Genomic DNA, 21,478 nt, shown 5'->3' with positions numbered 1-21,478 from the left:
TGCAGTCAGCAAGCTGCAGACCCTGGAGGGCTGATGGTGTTCGGTCCAGTCTAAAGGCTGGTGGTATCAAAACCCAGGAAGAGCCAATGTTTCAGTTCAGGTCCAAAGGCATGAAAAGATGGATGTCCTACCTCAAAGGCAGTCAGGCGGCAGGGTCGGCTTTTTTGTTCCACTCAGGCCTTCAACTGATTGGATGGGGCCCACCCGCACTGGGGAGGGCAGTCTGCTTTCCTCAGTTTGCTGATTCAGATGTTAATCTCATACAGAAACATTCACAGACACACCTGGAATAACATTTGACCAAATTTCTGGGCAACCATAGCCTAGTCAAGCTGACACTTAATATTAACCATCATACTGGTGAATTATGTAAATAAAGGAAAAAGACTCAGATGAGATCGACCAATAGGTCAGGGCTCCTCCACCATCTTTCTGAAAGCCAGAGGCCAGGACTCCACCGCAACCCCCTCCTCTTCTGAGAAGTCAGAGGAAGGGCCTAGCAGCTTCCCATTTAGACAAACTGAGACGAGAGAGAAGACCATCTGCCTGGGGCACAGCAGGGGCTCCTGACTCGCGATCCAGGGCCTAAAGCATCATCCACATGTTGTATGGATGTTCACCTGTCAAGAGAGACTCCATAATGTCACCAGACACTCAAAGGGTCTATCACCAAACCAAGTCTAAGAATCATTGCTCCAGAGTGAGCAGAGCCTCCTTGAGAAACTAAAAATCTAATCAAGAACTTTTGACATTCCACAATTACTAGAATTGGAGTTTTTAAATATTCCTTAGTTACCAGGAGGGATATACTTCAAAGCAGTGGACGTATCTTTGGGCCTTAGTGCTTACGAGTAATGTGAGGGGGAACGTCCCAGAGCATGCCTGACAGACAGACCACAGTGCCCATGGCCGACCCCTTGGGCTCACTGGAAACAGAACAGACCACACAGAGTAAGAACTTGAAGCTCCAAAATGAAAGGCAGCCAGTCGATAGGTAACTGGTGGGTCCCTGATGGTGAACATGCCAAGGGAAGCCAACCCTGGAAGAAAAGCCTCCTGGAACAGGAAGGGCTTCCGATGGCCGTGTCAGAGGGCTCCTTGGCACAAAGAAACAGCCCCAGTAAATTCCACACACTTCCCTCTCTGCCCAGCCACATCTGTTACCGCTCTGACAAAGCCGCTCTGACTGATGACCTACTGCCTGGCTCTGCCGGGGAGGCTGCGCGGTACCTGAGCTTCCTGTCTCACTCCCCGAAGGGTCTCTTGTTGATCTGTAATAACCCTCACGTCTCTGTTTCCCAGGGTAGTTATAACAAAGTACCACAAACTGGGTGGCTTAAAACAACAGACATGTATTCCCTCACAGCTCTGAAGGCCAGCTGTTTGACATCAGTGCAGCAGCGGGGTCCTGCTCTCTCCAGGAGCTCCTGGGAAGAGTACTGCCTCGCCTCTGCCAGCTTCCGGCATCTCTGCCGTTCCTGGGCTTGTGACTGCCTCCCTCCAATCTCTGCCCGCACCTTCACATCATCTTCTCTCCCGTGTGTTTGTGTCTCTATGTACAAATCTCCCTCTTCTTATAAAGACATCAGTCACTGGATTTAGGGCCCACCTTGATCCAGTATGACTGCATCTTAACTTGATTAGATCAGCAAATAGCCTATTTCCAAATAAGGTCATGTTCACTGGCACTAGGGGGTTAGAACTTGAATGTGTATCTTGGAGGGGATACAATTCAACCACAATACATCAAATACAGAAACTTTCTCTTCTTCTGAGCAGGAGCTTGTTGTCATCGGCGTGATAGTATGTAGAGGAGAGGCATTCATTCATTCAGGCAATATTTACTGAGCAAGTACTACACACCAGGCCGTCCCAGGCCCTGAGGATGCCATAGTGAGTAAGATGGACAAGGAGCCTGTCCTCATCGTGGGGCAGCCTTATTTCTCCTGCCTTATTCCCTGTATCCTCTACAGTGCAGTGGAGAGAGACAGAGTGTGAACAAGCAAGCAAGCAGAGTGACTTCAGAGAGCGGTGAGCACTGTCATCCCAGCTGCTCCCAGGTGGCCATCCAGGTGGTGGAGGACTGAGCGGACCTCCGATGACAGACACCTTGTGCCATCGGGCACGCCATAGCAAAAACCTTGAAGCACTGGTGCTAATGCATGATACCGCCCCACAGGGAGTGGGTAGATTAATTAGTTAATGTTTGTCAAGTGGTTTGAAGACCAGCACGCTTATCTCCTGTAAAAGATTTTTACCGCTGTTCCCAAGAAGTCCATTCCCTTAGAAAACCAGGCCGCCTCCCAGGGCAGTGGCTGCTCTCCATCTGATGGGATAAGATCTTCCCCATGTTTTCATCTGTCAAAAAAAAAAAAAAAAGGAGGGGGGGTTGTTTAATTAGTGTGCGGTGTTTTTCTGGAAACAGCTTCAGTGAATTAGCACAGAGGCTGCAACTTCCAGTGTATTATTATCATTTGTCTTTCCCCCCAGCTGACATTTGCAGTCTGTCGCAAATTCCTAAAGGATGGATGTACTAGAGGGAAAGCTAAGTGGTGAGAGTGACAAGCCACTAAGGATTTCTGTTGCAGTTGAAATTTAAAATCATGCAAGAAACATCTACAAGATCATTAGGGCAAAATGGTAGCCCAGAGAGCAGAAGCCTGGAGGGGCTGCTGGGTAAATGCTCTCCTGTTTTATGTTTCTGTTTTCCTAACTCAGCAATGGGCTGAGTCCTCGCCTGTCCCTGTACTTCCCTGTCATGTTGTTTGGGTCGATCTGGTCACCTGTGTCCACTGTTTATACCTTCTTCTCAGACAGGCAACAGAAATGGGTATCAAAGGCTCAGTAAAGACCGGGAGAGATGAGCGAGACTCCACCACATGTCAGGGAGAAGTGGCGAGGATTCTGGCAAGCCCAGAGTTCATGCCCCATAAAGAGCAGCCGTTTGTGACTGATGGGTGGTTTTGGTTTCTTTGGTCCAATGCATGCTTCCAGACGGCTGACTATGACATTTACTGACTAATTGTGAGGTCTGTGTGTCGTTACAAATTCTGCTTGACTGCACTGAGTATTCTGAACAAGCAAATCACTTTTCCTCTCCATGTTTGTTTCCTCATAAGAAAAATGCACCTAATAACATTTCTCTCATATTTACTTCACAGGGCTAATTGAATGTTACTTTGAGTCCCTCAAAGAAATAATACAAAAATGCTGCTTATCTTTCTTATTTTAAATATTGCAGTAGCGACAGCCTCCTCTCAATACAGTTTTAATTTATTTCTCATCTTCCCTTTGAAATATCCCAGTCCTGGTTTGTTGAAAGAAGGGTGAAGTATATTTAGGAGCATTTACTGGCCATATGGTGAAACCACCTGAAATATAGTTTTTGAAAGTAGATTACTTTTTAAAAAGTAAAAATAAAAAGGTGACTATATCAATATTCAGCCCCACAGCTGGTGGTTGTAACAATCTTCCAGAAATCCCATTGAGTGTCAAAACCCATAAAGAGATCGGGATGGAGAGAGAAGGAAGAAATGAAACACAGAACATGTCAAACCTCTAGAAATAACCAACTTTGTAGACACCGCTTTCTTTACAAGAAAGGTAATAGATGTCTGCTTTCTTCACTGCCCAGGGTATCTAAGTCCTGGAAGGTGTAAAGTGTGGTTCAACAAATCCCATCTGTCCCCACCCACAAAAGACCTCGCGCCCTCCTGCAGGCGTGGGAATCAGGAGGATTTTGACCAAAGAATGCCTTTTAATCTCAGTAACACTGAGACATCCAGTCTGAGAGAAAAGGAAGGGGCAATTGAGGCAGGAGTTGGCCAGCCTTGGGCTCCGGGAGAGCCATGCTGAGATCTCCCTGAGCTGGGAGCATCTCCTCCTCGGAGCCGGCAAAGCGCATCATGTTCTGACTTCACCAGAACCAGATACCTGGCTGTCCAGAGGAGCTAGCCACTCCTACCTCATTTCTTTTCTCCTTTAGAGGCAGGTAATTCATGTCTTTAATCACGGAGGGGTCTGCATTAGGTTGGTTAGTTGAGGGGAGACGATTTCTCTTTCTCTTGGAAGAGCGCCGCAGGAGAGATTTGTCTGTGTTGGTATTAATAGTTAACACTCACCGAGTGCTGGCTCCATTTTGAGCCCATTCCTAACACTTTGCAAGTATTAACTTTTTCAGTCCTCCTAACAACCTGAGGGTCAGAACTAAGATTGGCTCCTAGGCTCACTACTTAGTATCTGTGTGATCCTGTGCCCACGCACACTACCTGACCTCTCTGGGCCTCAGTTTATTCATCTCTGAAATGGAAATAATGACTGTTTCTTCCTGGGAGGGTTGTTGGGAGAATTAAATGCAGTAACACTTGTAAACTGTTTTAGGTGAACTTGCTTTAAGAGAATTTTGTTTTTAAGTGAATTGTCTTAATATGCATTTGCTGTTAATATTGTCAGTATCATTCTTCTCTACTCCTGCTCTGGTGTGTCCATCGCATCCTGTTGATTCCCAGGAGGGCTGATTCTCCCCACTGTCCTATTTTTCATCCATATGAGATGGCCAGGGTTCTATGAACTGTTGAGACTGCATTACTTCGTATTTACATGCCTGGTTTGTGGCCAACTAAGTATTTTATTAATATCATTGTGGTATCCGTGTCTGTGCAGTCTTAAAGACACATCTCCAAGGCAATTCACTGCACGGAGCATTGTCTACTGGGCACTGTGCTGCATGCCAGCCCTTCTGGGAAGCACTGCAGTGTGGGAGAGGGCCTCTTGCCACCGAGTTTGGGAATAACTTCTGGTCCTGTGTGCTCCCAAAGATTCCTATCTAGCCCTGCTCAGAGCACTGAGCACGGGAACTGAAGTTGCCGGTTTGTTTTCTGTCTCTCTCACTAGAGTAGGAGCAAGTCTGAGTGCAAGCACTACGTTGTAATAATGGTCATATCACCATTGGCTAACAAGCTCCTTGACGTGTAGTAATTGCACATCATAAATGTTGGGTGGATCGATCATGAAAATGAAATAAAGCTGGCAACCCCCTTTGTCCATGTGACCAAATCCGTGGTCTTGTGCGTGGGGAGTGGTTTTCGATGTTTAAAGATGGAGGAATGTCTTTGCCTGTGCAGTTCAACAATGGGTCTTTTCCTCCTCAATCTAGTTTCAAACCCTTCAACTCCAGCCTCAGTGTCCCTCAGTGCAGGCTGCCTCAGCTAAGTATAACCCATTTTGTCTGTTGGAGGATCATTTCACAGACTCCTCTGACGGTAGCTTTGGGCAAGGGGACTTGGATGTCATGGCCTCCCCCTTGCTGCCGCCTGGCTCCTTTCATCAGCCACAGATCCTCTGTGGCTGCCCTTTGGAGGCATCTTCTCTCCGTCTAGAACCCAGGCTTCACCTTCTCCAGGACCCTCCCCAGCCGGGGCTGTGGGATCACGTTCACCCTGTCGGCACACAATTAATACGCACTTGAACATTACCCCAGGGAAGCATCAAACACTGGTTTATTTTAGCTCTGCCCAAGTGGGAATTCTTCCAATTAAAGAAGATAATGTGAAAGCCTAAAACTGGTACAGACAATAACTAAGAGTCATCAAGTCTCCTTGACAAAAGGACAAGCGACCCCCTGCGTCTTTACTGTCTTACGGTTCCTGTGCCATGATCCTCACAAATGGTTTTAAGCAAAGCTCGGTAGGAAAGGGACTAGGTGACCTCTTTCAGTTCTCCCTGGGGAGGCGACGTGGGTGTTTGCTTAGGGCCAGCCGTGCACGCACTCTGCGCGCTGAGCAGCAGAGGGAAGAGCAGCGGACCGCTGGGTTTTGTTTTGTCATGCCACGCGGCAGTACATCAACTCTTGAAACACAAAGAATGCTTTATAGAGCCGAGCAGAACAGAATCTTCCCAGATGGAGTGCGTTGCTGCTAGAGGCTCTCACCACCCATCAGCCCTGTCAGGATGAGCCAACTATATCTTTGCAGAGATCTAATTTTAGAGAGATCAGAGCTTGGTAATATGTACCCCGTATAATGGGAATAAAATGTGACTTCCATTACTTAGACAACCAGAAATGTACTATAAACTTGTCTTATGCTGGGGCCTTACGGCTGATGCATTTTAAATTTAATTTATTCCCAAAAATTGATTTTCTTTATTTGATTCGCCTCCTCTCTCAGGCTTTCTACTAAGACTGCCCATTGTATGACCATTAATAACCACAGGACTCTCTGAACTTTCCTTGAGTATCACACCTCGAGGTTGTTTGTTTCTGTGAATTAGATTCTTAATTCTCTAATAAGGACATTTCAAAAGCCAAACAGTATTTTATGTCTAACTTCCCAGGTGCTGAAGGGCTAATGGAAACAGCACGGCCCCCCAGCCTACCAGCTACTCACTGTTGAGTGCTGTAACAGACCAATTCCGAGAGTCCCAAGGGCTGCTCTGAGGTTCATCAACAAGAGTGTGGCCCTTGCCCCAAAACGGAGTGAGGCCAGCCTGGCTGCCTCTGTCTCAGGTAGCATTTTACTTCCAGCTTTACAGATAGTGCCAGGGAATTTGCTCAGGACCAGTTTAAATTTGGGACAAGTAGCCAGTGAGAAAAAAAATCAGAATTTGTTTTATCTCTGTGACATGGGGAAACATAGCCCCAGACAGGCTGGTCAGTAGGGAAGAGCAGGACTAAGGGAGCTCTTTTTGCTTCAGCTGGAGCAACTTCTTTCCTGCAACCCATTTAGAATGATTTAGAACGGATTCGTTTCCATGGAGTTTTGTTTTAAATTCTGAGTTCATTTGTAGTGATACTTGCTAATCAATTTTAAGTGGAAACAGCTGCTGTGTGTCACTCACACAGCCCCCCCTTCCAACTGGGGAAAACTATAATTCAAACCATTCGCTCCCCACCCCCCAAGCGTACTCATAATGCTTATTCATATGACTCTGTCTGCTGGACCGCTTCCCTCTCTTCCCGGGCCAGCCCTCGGTGGGGACAGTTCAGGGGGAGAAGGGCCAGACCACTGTGGGGAGAGGTAGGCGAGCCGGTGGGGCATGGGACCCTGACATCCAGTGACACAGAGCAGCGTGTGACCTCAGCAGTAAGGAAGGTGAGCTACACGAGGCAGCCAGCTTTCTCCTTCCACTCATCCAATACTTATTTATTTAATGGTTACTATATGCTAAAAACTATGCCACCTGCTAGAGATGGAAATGAAAAGATATAAACCTTGTTCTTAATTTGCTCATAGTCCAGTCGGGAGATGAGCTTAGAAAGTCATAATTCAGGGAGTTAAGTCCTGTGATGGAGGTGGACACAAGGACAGCGGAAGCTCCCGAGGGATTGCTGAACTCACTCTCCACCCTACCTGTGCACACCCACATCCTCAGTCTTGCAGAGGCAGGTCTCGCGGCGTGATCAGCTCCATGCCGAGGCCGGGCATGGCCACTCCCTGGAGACAGCTTCTGCTCGTGTGGGATCAAGGCCGAGTCTGCCGCTCTCTGCCTCCCCGCTCTGTGCTTCCACTTCCCACAACTGGCAGTTCCACTTTAAAGGCCAGCATCCTAGCCAGGGCCATTTTCCAGGACAATCCAGGAGAAGCAAGGCATGCGGCATGGCCTCGACCCAGAATGGAAGAAGGAGGAAGACCCAAGTGTTCCCTGAAAGCCAAGAGGTCAAAAGATTAAGAACTTTCACTCCTTCATTGCTCTCAGGACATGGGTTTCTCTATCTGTAGAATGGTAGTAACACTTGGGGAGGATTCAGGGGAAAAATAGAACTACTGTCATTCTGGTAAGAGAAAGTGAAGAAATCTTATGACAGGCAGCAGTGGCCTGCCTTCTGGCCATTGTGACTCCAGGACGGAGCAGGGCTGTAGCTTAGATCATTCTGCTGATCTAAGCAGCTGGGCCCTGGCTCTGTTACATGTGGAGCTATGTTCCTATGGCTACAGGTGGACTAAAAAATAAAAAAAGAAGCAGGGACAGGATTTAACCTTGGGGATGAGCCCCTTTCCCATCACTGGGCCCCATCCTCCTTGAGTGTCTGGCCTTAGAATCAGCAAGACACTGGTCTGTGGTTCCTCTATTCACAGTGGAACTGAAGTTCCATTTCCTCAACTACACAACCAGCAACAGCCAAACTCACTTTGAAGGACCATCCTGAGGATTAGCTGTGAGGGTTACCTGGTCCACAGTAGAAGATCAATTTTTTTTTTTAGTTTTTTTAGTTTTTTTAAAACCTCCTCAGCCTTTGTGCTGTTTCCTGTATAATATTATTAGCTTCATCAAAATCTCACAAGTTGAATTAGACCTCTTGCCCAGAGAATGACCTGAAAGAGGAAATTTGAAAAAAGAAGATATGTAATCTTCTTTTTATTGACATATAGTTGACTTACAATGTTGTGTTAGCTGCTGGTGTACAGCATAGTGATTCATTTGTACACATATACATACTCCTTTTCATATTCTTTTTCATTATAGGTTGTTATGAGCTATTGAATATAGTTCCCTGTGCTATACAGTAGGACCTTGTTTATCCATTCTGTATATAGTAGTTTGTATCTGCTAATCCCAAACTTCTAATTTATCCCTCCCTCCTTCCTCTTTGATAACCATAAGTTTATTTTCTATGTCTGTGAATCTTTTTGTTGTGTAAATAAGTTCATTTGTCTCATTTTTTTAAGATTTCACATATAAATGATATTATGAGATATTTGTCTTTGTCTGACTTACTTCACTTAGTATGATCATCTCTAGGTCCATCCATGTTGCTGCAAATGGCATTATTTCATTCTTTTCTTATGGCTGAGTAATAGTCCATTGTATATATGTACCACATCTTTATCCATTCATCTGGTGATGGACACTTAGGTTGCTTCCATGTCTTGGCTATTGTAAATAGTGCAGCTTTGAACATTGAGGTGCATATATCTTTTCAAATTGGAGTTTTCTCTAAATACATGCCAGGAGTGGGATTGTTGGATCATATGGTAACTCTTTTTAGTTTTTTAAGAAATCTCCATACTATTTTCCATAATGGCTACACCAAACTACATTCCTACCAACAGTGAAGGAGGGTTCCCTTTTCTCCACACCCTCTCCAGCATTTATCATTTGTGGACTTTTTAATGATGGCCATTCTGACTAGTGTGAGGTGATACCTCATGGTAGTTTTGATTTGCATTTCTCTGATAGTTAGTGATATTGAGCATCTTTTCATCTGCCTATTGGCCATCTGTATGTCTTCATTGGAGAAATGTCTGTTTAGGTCTTCTGCCCATTTTTTGATTCAGTTGTTTGGTTTTCTTATTATTGAGTTTTATGAGCTATTTGTATATTCTGAAAGTTAAGCCTTTGTCAGTTACATCATTTGCAAATATTTTCTCTCAGTCATTAGGTTGTCAGAAGAGGTGTAATCTTAAGAAGAGCTTGTCCTCTGGGATGGAAGATTGACTGGGGAATTCTTCGAATCAGCAACATAAGACAGGTGTTGTCACAAGCATGAGATGCCATCTTGGGCTGAGCAATGGTCAGAGGTGTGAGGGGGACAACGTTAGTCCCCAAATATCTGATATTATTAGAAAATAGTAGCCAGCTGCACTGAAGGCATGTGCAATATGAGAGACCCTTTTAAAAGTGAGAAGATCTTCTAGGACGCTGGGATTGCTACCCAAGGAATGAGTTGCCGGAGGAGGGTATAGAATATTACTTCTCTATCAGCTGTGAAAGCAAGGTAGGTCTTCATCTACTAGACAGAAAGGCAGGATGATGGGACAGATGACTTCACTGGGTCCCCCCTCATCCTCTGACCTCTTGACCACCCAGTGTCCAACTTGGAAAGGCCATGTGTACTGCCTTTGTGTGACATCAAGCAGCTAACCTGCTTCTCTCCTTTGGGACAGATTCAGAGATAGTCAGATGGAGATTGGAGTAAAGCTCTGAGAACAGTCTTTTCCCAAATACCCATGCTTCTGAAAACAGCAAGGCCAGACCTTTTGTAGAGGTGCTTTTGTGACATTACAACTGAGGGTCAAGTTTTTGGCAACCATTTCTGTTTTTCCTCCAAAGTTTATTCCTTCTCCTTTGACTTGCTATTGGATTGAGCCTTGTTGCAATACAGTTTCAACCATCCACCACTGCCCCTAACCCACACACCTACCCATCAGTCCCTATTCAGCAAATGACAGAAGTAGGTTACACCACATCCTCTGGCACTGTAAGAGGGCAATTGAGTATTTTCCTGGGGTAGAGGGGTTGATTCTCTATAACTTGAAAAAGATTTAACAGACCAAATTGTCAGCATTCAGATTTTGTTCCTCCAGGAGGATTGGAGCTTAATGCTTTTTTCTCCTTCTGGTAGACAAATAAAATGTGTCTCATCCCTCAATAGGACTAATGCATTTAAGTTTTCCCCACTGGGTAGGAAACCGAAATATATTTTCTAAGGCTGAACTTAGGAGGATCTCAGAGAAACTAAACTATGGACTGGCTGTCCTCACTCTTGAGTCTCATAATGTTTAGTGTTGGTATTCAGGGCACAGGGGAGCAAAGCCAGAGCAATAGGCAAAACAAAAGAACATTCAGAACATAGCTCCTCTCCCCACCGTTGTCAACATAATTAAAAGAGGCATTTTCCCAATATTTTTATTTCATGTAATAAGACATGACATATCACCTGCTTCTAATACAACTTCACTTGTCCTAATCCTCCTGTTGTTAGTTCTACAAGGTAAAGGGTGTAGGAGCATCCAACCTGCCTGGGAGTGAAGGCTGCTTTTACCCGGATCCAAGAGAAGAATTTCTCATAACCTAGAAAAATTGAATTATTTTAAGATGGAAAGAGAATTGTGAGCTGGAATAAAAAGTCCCTGGGTCGAGTCTCACATCTGCCATTTAATCATATGCCCTTGAGCAAGTCATTCTTTCCCATGCTTTCGATTTCTTTATCTGTGAAAATGGGAACACATACCTCACAAAACAGACATTTAGAGTAGATGAAACATCGTATTCTCATGAAACTGTTAAGTCCTATACAAATGTATGAGAGTGCATGGTATTTAAATGGTTTTGTTCCATTAAATTTCCCAGCTAACTGTAAGAGAAGGTCATAACCTAGGGAAAGTAGGTACATTAATTTATTAATGTAGAATATTTATGATCCCATATCAAAATAATCTGTCTTTTCACTTCACCAGCCGTGCAAGTTCTTCCCTAGGGAGGCTATTAAAAGTGTTTCACTATCTTTTCAGTTCCATGAGACATCCTTCCCTTTATTGCTAAAGTATAAGCCTTCCTACAAGAGAGAGGTGCCAGGAGAGTAAGAACCCTGGCCGCTAGAAACAAGGCAGTTGACCGAGGGCCAGTGAGTGCACAGCAGACTCACTTTTAAAGAAAGGCCCGCCATCTCCCACTAACTGCGTGGGGCACTTAAGAAGCCAGTTTTAGTCTTGGCTGTACTGGATGGGGAAAGTTCTCTGGAAGTCAACTTGTTTACACAGAGAGCTTTTACAACCTCGGGCAACTCAACCTTTCTGGGTGCCCATTTTCTGATCTCTAATATGAGGAGGCTAAGGACATCTGACGTCCTCCCAAATAAACAATCCAGCCCGACTTGAGGACATTCAAGCAGCCCTGGAGAATCTGAGGACAAGAATAGTTTTCCAGAACTTCAATTTTCCTTCTGATTTTGTACTCATGAAAATTATGACCGCCTGCTCTTAGTAATGTTTACACAGTCCCGTGAGCCTGTGAGACACAGGTCCTTGTGGATACACCAGTTCTCAGGGCTGCCCTCTCTGCACACACAAGGTTCGCACCCTAGTTTTTTTAGTCCCCTAGGGGATGCTCCATCTACCTAAACAACCATAACTAACTCCACAACTCTACAATCTCTACAACTAGAAAGCATCCCTTGTGTCAGGATGGGAGCAGGAAGCAGGAAATATCCATTTCTGAAATTGGTGCAAACCTAGATTCTAAATTGAGATCATTTAAAAAAAAAAGTGCAAGACTTTCTGGGTTTGTTTTGTAAAGGCCACACCACCCCCGCATTTCACTCCAAGCTTCTCAGCCCTCACGTTGGCCTGATACCAGCTGAAAATTCAGAGCAGCTCCAGCTGTATGTGGCTTTCTCCTAGAAAGGAGATTATTACCCAGCCCTATGGAAAAGGAAGAGAGTGCCCAGTGGAAACTGTTCTTAGTTTACCAACCTTATTCGTGGGCTGATCCGCACTGGTTGGCAAATCAGAGTTCCCTGGAATGTGAGCCTTTGGGCTTCCTTTCTAAGCTGTTTGAAAATGAAGAAAATGGCATATTGCCCTAAATCTCAGTGAATGCTGAGGGTGGCACAAAAAACCCTTTCCGGCTGACCCTGCGGCATCTGTCAGCTCAGTACCACTGCAGCAGAAGGGCAGGTGAAACGAAGAGCCTAAAATTACGGTCTTCACTCCCCCTGAAACAATACGTGTTTTGTTTGGTCCTGAGCCAGTTCATGTGAAAAGTACAACCTTAAATTGAAAAATGTATCACTTAAAAAAGTGAGCTGGAGCCCATGGTCCAGCCAAAGGTCCCTCAGTGAGAGGACTGGCACGAAGGAGGCTGGACACAATGTTAGGGAGTAACAGTATTTCCAGGAACAGAGACACTTTTTTATTCTCTCTCACCCCTGGGAACAGCAAAAAATTTCCAACCACCAGGCACATGACCAGATGCCCCATGGAGAGATCTAGTGGGAATTCACTGGGACCAGACCCAGGGAATGGCTGAGAACATTCCTTCTTTCATTTCAACCTTTTCTCTTAAGGGGGGGATTAGATATCCCCCAAAGACCAGATGAGATAGAGGGGAAACAAAGGTTAAGAAGATGTGCCTTTAGAGAAACATCTGTTTGTTCGCCCCAGAGTGCAGAAACGTGAGAAGAAAGGGTCTGGGAATCCTACCCTTAGATGGGGAGTCGGGAAACCCTTGTCCTTACTAAGTAGAAACTATTAGAGAAATTCTGAAAGCAAGCCTGGGTCAGGTGGACTAGGCTCGAGAAAATGGGAACAAAAATACTCGGGAAAAAAAAATCATCTAATGAGCCTAAATGAAGTTCCTTTTGTTTTGTTTTGTTTTGTTTTTCTACTTCTTTGTTTTTCTGGGAAATTTTTCAGGAAAGAATAACAGCAAAGTATGATTATAAAGATGTCCTCTGGTGTTTCCTTAGCCAGGAAAGAAGTCGTATAATACTGTGGAGGAGCCCTCCTCCATCTCGTTACATGGCCCCAGGCGAGGCAGCCAGCCGACTCAAGCCTCAGACTGCTCACGTGTAAAATGGGTTGACCTTTGAATTAGAGGAACTTTAGGAATAATCTAAAAACCCTTGATTTATGTATTCAAGGTTGGAAAGAGAGACTCTTTGATATGAATGGAGCTTGAAGTCCAAATAGAATCTCGGCAAACCCAGGGAGGGAGAAACTGCTTTCAAAAGAACATTAAGACCTTGCTCGGATGTGTAAATGTCATGGAGTTGGCCAAAACAGATTTAAAGCTGGTAAGCTCTTTAGAGATTTCCTGCAATCCCCATGTTTTATAGAGGGAAAAATCTGAGCCTAGAAAAGCTGAAGTGACTTACAAAAGATCACCCAATTCACATTACTGTCAAGGTAAGAATTCAGGAACCTGTTCCAAAAGAGGTTGAGCAAGCCGGGGAAGCCAGGCCAGACCTCAGCAACAGTCACCCCACCCTCTGAACATTCCCTGGCAAGGCACCATGCTCAATGCTGTTGATGCTTCGGGCCCCACAACTCTGGATGAGAGGTGTTATCCATCTCCAGGTCCAGCTTCATGGACTTGAGACCAGTGGAGTCACAGAGAGGGCCACCCCCTAGAAGGGCCCTGGGGTCTGCAGTCACCATCTTGAAATTCTTAATAGTTCTTGAACAAGGGACACCCACATTTTCATTTCACACTGAGCCTCACAAATTATGTACCTGGTCCTCATTATTTCCGTGTTATAGATGTAGCAACAGAGACAGAGAAATTAAATGGCTTATTCTTGGTCCTGGCCACTCATGTAGGTAGGGACGCAGACACACAGAGTCACAGGCAGTGTGAAGGTGGACCGAGGGAGTGGCTAAGTGGAGGCTGTGCTGTCAGAACCCCTTTGGGATGTCCCTTCCTCTGATGGCTTCAGACTGCTCTGTGCTCTGAGTAGGGTGACTAGCCATCCTGATTGCCTGGGACTGTAGGGGATTCCCAGGACATGGGACTTTCAGTGCTAACATTGGGGAAGTTCAGGGCAAACTGGGAAGAGTTGCTTACTGATCAATTGCAGGCCTGGAGCTCTGGAGGCTTCCCAGACCTCATCTGTTGTGCCATGTCCTCTGTCCACTGGGCCACATGTAGATCCCCAAAGGTAGGGCTCATCCAGAAAGCTATCTGGAGACCTTGACACAGACAGAGAGTGGGCAGTCAACCTACTGTCAGTGTGAGACTGGGAACCAGGCAAGTGAATCCAGAGAGACCAGTCTGTGTGGGAACAGGCAGGCTGCAGTCCATCACCAGTACCTCGGCCAGGCTGGAGACAGCGTGGATGCAGTCAGACAAGAGCTGCAGGCAGGAGGCTGGAGCAGAGCCCCAAGGCGCACACTCAAGGAATCTTCAACTCATTCACTCTCTGACGTTGGGGAAGTCACTGACTTTGCTGAGCCTAACCCTCCTCATTTGAGATACAAGAGATACAATACTAAGTTCATAAGGTTATTATCAAAATGAAAGATCACATATTTATATGAAGATAGATAGATAGATAGATAGATAGATAGATAGATAGATAGAGCACAATTCAATATGGTGACCCTGAAACTCTCAGTTTATGCTTATTTAATTCCATAAATATTTAAAGAACCCTGTTATGAACCAGCCTCGGTGGGAGGGACCAGGATAACTTCAGCTCTTGTGGGACTAACCAATGGTGTGCGAATAAATGTTTAACAACTAGCTTTCTGGAGAAAAAGTAAAAAACTGCATTATAGCATATGCCAATTTCCATGATGTAACTATTTCCACCGAGGCTGATGTCAGTCTACCAATGTGAGGTATCTGAATACAGAGCTGGGAAAAGATGTGCAGAATCTGCTCTAAGGAGCCTGTCCCAGCTACCCTCTACTAGAAAGAACAAACTCTGACCCCAAAAGTGTTACAGAAGTAGATGGAGAGTGGAAAACGGGTCAATACAAGTTTGGACGGAGAGTAGAAAGGGTCACCTGGAGGAAGAAGATTTCTGCTGAGACCTGAAGGAGGCAGAAATGTGACCAGGGGAAGAAAACTGTGTTTTCAGGCCAGGAGGAAAGAGAAGGAAGAGGAAAGGAAAAAAAACATGTTTGAGAAAGGCCCAGAGCAGGGAAAGGCAAGGCTGTGTGGAAGCAGAGACCAGACCAAGCAGGCGCCAAGTTCCCCAGCTTCCACGACCATAGTACTTACATATTTTTTAGAACCTTCACTCTGGCTACAGTGTGGGCACTGGGTTGAGAGACAAGAGGGCAAGCAGGGAGACAGGCGTTGGCAGCATCCCAGGTAGAAGATGCTTATGTCCTGGGCCAGGTTTTATGTAATTGTTTGAAGAGACACTTACCAAGCTTGTACCAGGTACCTATACGTGTGCTAGACCCTGGTGATTCATCAGCGAGAAGGCTGTCCCAGCCTTCATGGAGCTTACTGGCAAGTGGAGAAGATGTTTTAAAAGATAATAATAGTTAACTCTGGAATGTTTACTGTGTGCCAGCCATTGTACTTAACATTTTTCATGCATTGTCTCATTTAATTCTCAAATAATTCTAGGGGGTAGGTCCAAATGTTACCTTTGGGTGATATATTAGGTCATGAACTGGAAGCACATGAGTTCATGGTGCAGGTGCCGGGTTCACCCGGAAGGCAGGTGGGTGCCTGCACGATGGCAGAAGGGGGCCAGGTCCTCCCAGGAGCCTGTGAACCCCTGCCTTCCTGTCCGGGATCCTGCTGCCTCTCCCACAGCCTCCCTGGTGGTGCTTCTGAGGTGCGTTAGCATCTTGCAGGTGGAAAGCAAGTCCAGAGTGGGACAGTAAGGAAAACAACATCCACGTCTGTCAGTGTCTCATTTTAGAATGTTTTTTAAGAAATTCCATTTTTATGATTTTTCTTACACAGCACTGAGAAAAAAACAAATGTTCATAAACTGATTGAATTGCCAAATATACTACGTTTTGTTAGACTGTTTTGTTCATCTTCAAATAAAAATGACTTTGACAAATAGCCAATATTCTTCTTCACCACTTGACAGCTGAGAAATTGAGACAAGCCAGGAAAGACATTGAGAAGACAGTTCTATGACTTGAGCTGTGTTTTTGCCTACCCACCTCTGGGCAAAAATGTATTTCTTTTATCTTCAGTAGTTTCTTTTTTATGGGGAGATGGGCAGTTAGTTTGGATCAGGGGCTTTAAATAGACTTGCCCTTCATTAAGCAGATCCATCAAATTTGCCAAAAGATTTCCTGGAGACCGTGCCATGTGCTAGGATTTCTATTTTCATATGCAGCCTCTTCCTATCAATTCGCTTCCCCCCAGCATCCCTGTCATAAAGACAGTGAAATCCAGATAGTAGTGAACTTTTATGAAAGTGACAAAATTGCCTTCAGGACTTCAAGACCTGGTTCAAGTACTGGTTTCCACCGCTTCTGAGCTGTGTGACTTTGGGAAATAAACTTAACTCCTCTGAACCTCAGTTTCCCAATTGTAAAATGGTATTGCCAACCTTACATGGTTGTCAAGGAGAATAAATAAGGTAAAGAATATGAAGTTCTTAGCACTCAGTGTATCTATTGCTACTTTCATCACCATCAGGAGCCACTGATGCTTAACAAAATAATCATGATTCAGTAAGAGGTTTAGAAGAGAAAACAGGAGTCACCTGCTAAAAGGCCAGAAGAAGTGTCTAATGGAGCTTTTCAAAAAATTGGCCCCAACTCTTCCTTTCCCAGTCTACCCACATGGCCCGCAACATTAGCATTAGGATCGTTAAGCACACAGATATGGATATAAAAGCTGTAACTTTGTCTTGTCACCTTCTGAGCAAAGGGAAAGGGAATCTTTTTCTTAATCCCAAAAATTATCATTTTGACATCTGGTCCAGGATCAGATATCAAAATATAAATTATTCTCCAAAGTTGTTCTTCATAGACCCAAATCAAATGGTCGACCCTGAGGAATAAAGGTATAAGCAGAGCTATGTGGCACCCAGCAGGAGGAGTTAGATTGCGAGTGTGTGTGTGTGTATGCGTGTGTGTGTGTGTGTGTGTGTGTGTGTTTAGAGGAGTTGTGACCTAAAGGTGGGAATCCTCTTCATCTAGTCTTGTAAACAATCAACCTTTGGAGAGATCTGTGTTTAAAACTGAGGCATTTAATGTCACTGGACTTAAATTTTAATAGGAATACTTTAGAAGGAAGGGAAGATGTTAAACCAGCCTTTTTAAAAAGTTGCTGATAAGAGATAGATTTAGAATGTCTGAGGAAACATTCTGGGAAGTCATTATTATTTGCATTATCTTTATTGAGAGAAATCTCAGAGACTCAGCCTTATCAGCAGTGATAATAGCATTTTATTGGCTACTCTGAAGATAAACCTTGGATGTCTCATTTATGAACCAGCCTTGGCTGGACTTTTACCAAGTCTGTCAACTTGCAGCCAAGTTCTTGACCAAGGCCTGAATGCCACCAAGATGAAGTCAAGTGTAAACAAGGTATAAACATTCCCACTTACCCCAAAGGGCCTCTCTTATAAAACTCCAGGTGATTGAGAGACTTTGGGTTCCTCTCTCTGTTTCACACCTCAGACACAGGATGCAGTCCCCTGTTAACTCGTGTGTTTCTCGCTTCCCGAGTTAAACAAAGGCACTTCCCAGACACAGCCGTTAGGGTGGGTGTTTCCTGGATGGCTCGGCCACCAGTGATTCAGAAGACTAACTCCAGAAATTGGATTTTCAAGGCTCTTTCTCATCTCTCTCTTCCCTGAGGCTGTTTGGTAGAAATCTCACCTGTGTACAGGAAACAGGAAAAGGAGAAAAACACTGAAGAAATTTCATTTTGTTATCATAAGCTGACCTCGTACGAAGTTATGTTTAAGTCACAAGCCAAAACCATTGGGTACACCATTCCAGTGGCCACTGAGAACTGACTGTAGTTGCTCCCCACAGAGATCTAAGACCTCACTGAGTCCTCTTTCCCCCACTTTCCCTCTTCTAGCTGACAATATAAATATTTTCTGGAAATCAGTGCCAGTATATACCCAGTGGAGCATTTTGGCTTAGCTTTCTAAAGACTAACCTGGTATGAAGAAAGTCTTTCTGTTGAGAAATGAAGGAACTAGATTTTTTTTAATCACGTCTTTAGGGGCCCAAGGGGCCTCATCTGAGCAGGTCTGAATCTAGCAATTTTTGGCTTTTGAGCCCTTGCTGGGCCTAGCAAGCTCTACAAGGGAACATCTCACCAGGTTTAGCGCAACAAAATGAAGTCAGGTTCTGGTTCTGCCATGACCTGAAAGGTGTGACGTGGAACACATCATTTATAAATACCCCTTTGAGGCTGACTTTGCTCATATATAAAAAACAAATAGTGATACCATTCCAAAGTAATCATCCTCAAATGCAAATTCCATGTTTCATCCCTGCCTCAAACCAGACACTCCCTATTTCCTGTAAGGTGACGTCTGGCTCTGAGCCTGGCCTTCAAGTTCCTTCACTACCTGGCCTTTCCCACCAGCACTAACCTCATCCCCACCACTGGGTCCCCTCTTAACGGCCATTCGCACAAACTCTCCGGCAGCCTTGGCTGTTATCCTGTTTCCCACCTCTGCTCCCTTGCACCCGCTGTTCCTGCTCCACGTCAGTTCTCTCCCCTCATCCCACCTTCCCCACCAAAAAGCCACCTGCAGCGGGGAAACATCTGCTTATCTTTGAAAACTCAGTTCAAACATCACTTTCAATGAGCAGCTTTCCCCCAACACTCCTGGGCGCGCACGCGCACACACACACACACACACACACACACAGCGTCTTCGCAGGGTCTCTGGCTCTGTGACTCAGGTCTTGTTTTATGCTCCCTGCACTTTCTCTAACTCATCTGCCCCTGTGTCCAATCTGCACAAAGGCCGCGGATAGGCAGCCCATGGCCCTGAAAGAATGGGGGTCCATGGGGACAGGAAGGCAGCTTAAGAGTTCATGTGTCACAGTGGACGGAAGAGCCTGGAAGTCAGGAGGGGAGGTGCCCAGAGACCCACTGGGGGCTCTGTGATGGGAGGGGCAGGATGTGGTGGCTGGAAAGGGCCGGCAGTTGCCAGGGAGGCTGCCAAGGAGCCCTCTGTGGTGTTAGCCGTGGAAGTCTGGGGCTTAACTGAGGTGGATTTGTAAGGTGGGAGGGACTGTGCTATCTCACAGGAGATCCGTGAGAACAAAGAGGATTATGCAATTTGAAAATCTCCAGTTCCAGAAAACGTGGTCCACCCTGATAGTGGCCCCCTTCACTCACACCGGTTTGACCTTTCCCCCCACTTTTGCCTCATCAGGCCAAGCCCCTCCTTCCATCCTCAGCGAGGGGACCAACTGTCCTGGCCCGAGGGAGGCTGTGTCCCTAGGGCCGCGCTCCCTGCCTCCCTGCCTCCTTCCTCCCCACCCTGCTCCCATCCTCTGTCTTCTCTGCCCTCAGTCCCTGTCGGTCACCTCTGTTCTTTCTCTCTGGTCGTTTCCCCCCTTTCCTCTGGCTGTTTCAGGGGCCCTCTCCCCACGCAAACCTCACCTTTCCTGCATCTCCTTTATTGGGCTTTTTCAGCCCTTTACTTCATTCCCTTCAATATTTACTAGCATGAATATCTTTTCTCTTCAATATCGTTTCCTTTTTGTCTTCTGGGATCCTTCGGCTCTGTCATGCTGCCTGACTTTACTTCTTTCTGCCACTGCGTTCATTCGTTGGACCAGCACCGCTTAAGCCCTACTATGTTCCGGGCAGTGTGCCAAGTGCTAGGGAAACGAAGATGCAGGAGCCTGTTTCATAAAGCTGGGCATGGCCATCATCCAGAGAAGCGTGGGCAGGGGGAGCGAGCGGGCCACTGGAAAGTTGTGGGACGTTCCCACCGAGGGGTCAAGGACAAGACTGACCCTGCAGGGCCTGTCTGTCTCCTCACCATGGCTCTTCAGAAACCATTTCTGCCCTCTTGTTGATTTCTCTGAATCTCCAGGTTGCGTTAAGTCTAAACTTTGCGTGAATAGAACAGGAAGGAATTCGTACCCTTAAAGGAGAGAGACAGACACCTATAGTTTAAATGTGACAGATTTTCAAGACTCCCGAAATATGCATTTTGCATAAATGTCCTGATTTAGTCAGCAAATCAGAACAATTTGAGAGACACGAAGGCGTGTTTTTGAAGCCACAGCTGACCATACACCAGTCCTGTGGTCACTTTGTAGGATTAGCCAAGTTTCGCAAATGAGAAAGTACGGAAACATAAGCATTGAAAGATTTTCCAAGGTCGCCCTGAAGGCCATGATGGAGAGGGCTAGGGGCTGCGTGCTCCCTCTTGGGCCTGTTTCTGAGCTACTGTACAACACAGCTTCCTGAATGCAGATGTTAAACAGGTTTTCGCCATTAAAGTAAGAGTAAAAATGTTCTTATTTTGGCCATATTTCAGTGCCAGTCTCCTAGGGAAAGCGGGCCCAGTTGTAGGGAAATTAATTACTTCAAGCTCCTGGAAATGCATCAATCCGACTTCTCCTTTTGCCTCACTAAAGAGTGCTTTGGACTTTAGAGAGAGGTCCTCAAACTTTACTGCTCATTAAAATACCTGGGAGCTTTTGAAAACCTTAATGCTCAGACCTCACCCTGGACTAGATCGGAAACTCTGAGTGGAACCCAAGCACCATTATTTTTTAAAACCCTTCAATATACAGTGAACTTTGAGAACCAGCACTGTTGGAACCACACCCTGGGATCAGCTGTAGAGTTTCAACCATGACTGATGTTTGCATTGGGATTTCATTGGTTCGGGGTGTGGTCTGCGGTTGTTAAACATCCCCAAATGATTCCAATATGCAACCAAGTTCAAAAGCGGCTGCTGAGGGGCCTCGCCACTCAAAGCATGGCTCCATGGACCAGGAGCTGGACCAGGAACGTGGGCATCGCCTGAGAGCCCTTTAGAAATGCAGAATCTCAGGCCCCCCCCCGAACCTGCTGACTCTGAATCTGCATTTTAATAAGATCCTCAGATGATTTGGATGCATATTCGAGTTTGAGGAGCATTCTTTTAGATCAGTGCCCCTTCCAAAATAAAAAAATTTAGGAAGTAAAAAAGTTTTTACATTTTGAAACACTGAAGGTTTATCTCCTTCTTCCAGTAAGGTAGGGAATAGGCACAAGAGTGAATCGCAGGATTTTAGAAATGGAAATGATAACAGCTAGTAATAAGAAATAGTATCTAACATTTATTAGCATTCAC

The 21,478-nt window shown here is 45.4% G+C and overlaps 1 protein-coding gene and 1 long non-coding RNA gene across 10 annotated transcripts in view; one reads left to right on the top strand and one right to left on the bottom strand.

Moving 5' to 3' along the window:
* Positions 1-21,478, top strand: part of SLC9A9 (solute carrier family 9 member A9) — a 599,624-nt gene that overhangs the window by 544,618 nt on the left and 33,528 nt on the right. The gene's annotated exons all lie outside the window — the stretch shown is intronic.
* Positions 1,873-15,620, bottom strand: LOC140695700 (uncharacterized). The gene is made up of 3 exons (XR_012071510.1): positions 15,445-15,620; positions 7,350-7,641; positions 1,873-2,358 (listed from the first exon to the last, which is right to left on the bottom strand). It is a non-coding gene; the product is annotated as an uncharacterized lncRNA (long non-coding RNA).

The sequence above is a fragment of the Vicugna pacos genome, chromosome 1 (genome assembly GCF_048564905.1).
Source record: "Vicugna pacos chromosome 1, VicPac4, whole genome shotgun sequence".
NCBI lineage: Eukaryota > Metazoa > Chordata > Mammalia > Artiodactyla > Camelidae > Vicugna > Vicugna pacos.
Note: the sequence above shows the minus strand (reverse complement) of the source record. Positions and strands in the feature narration are given on the sequence as shown.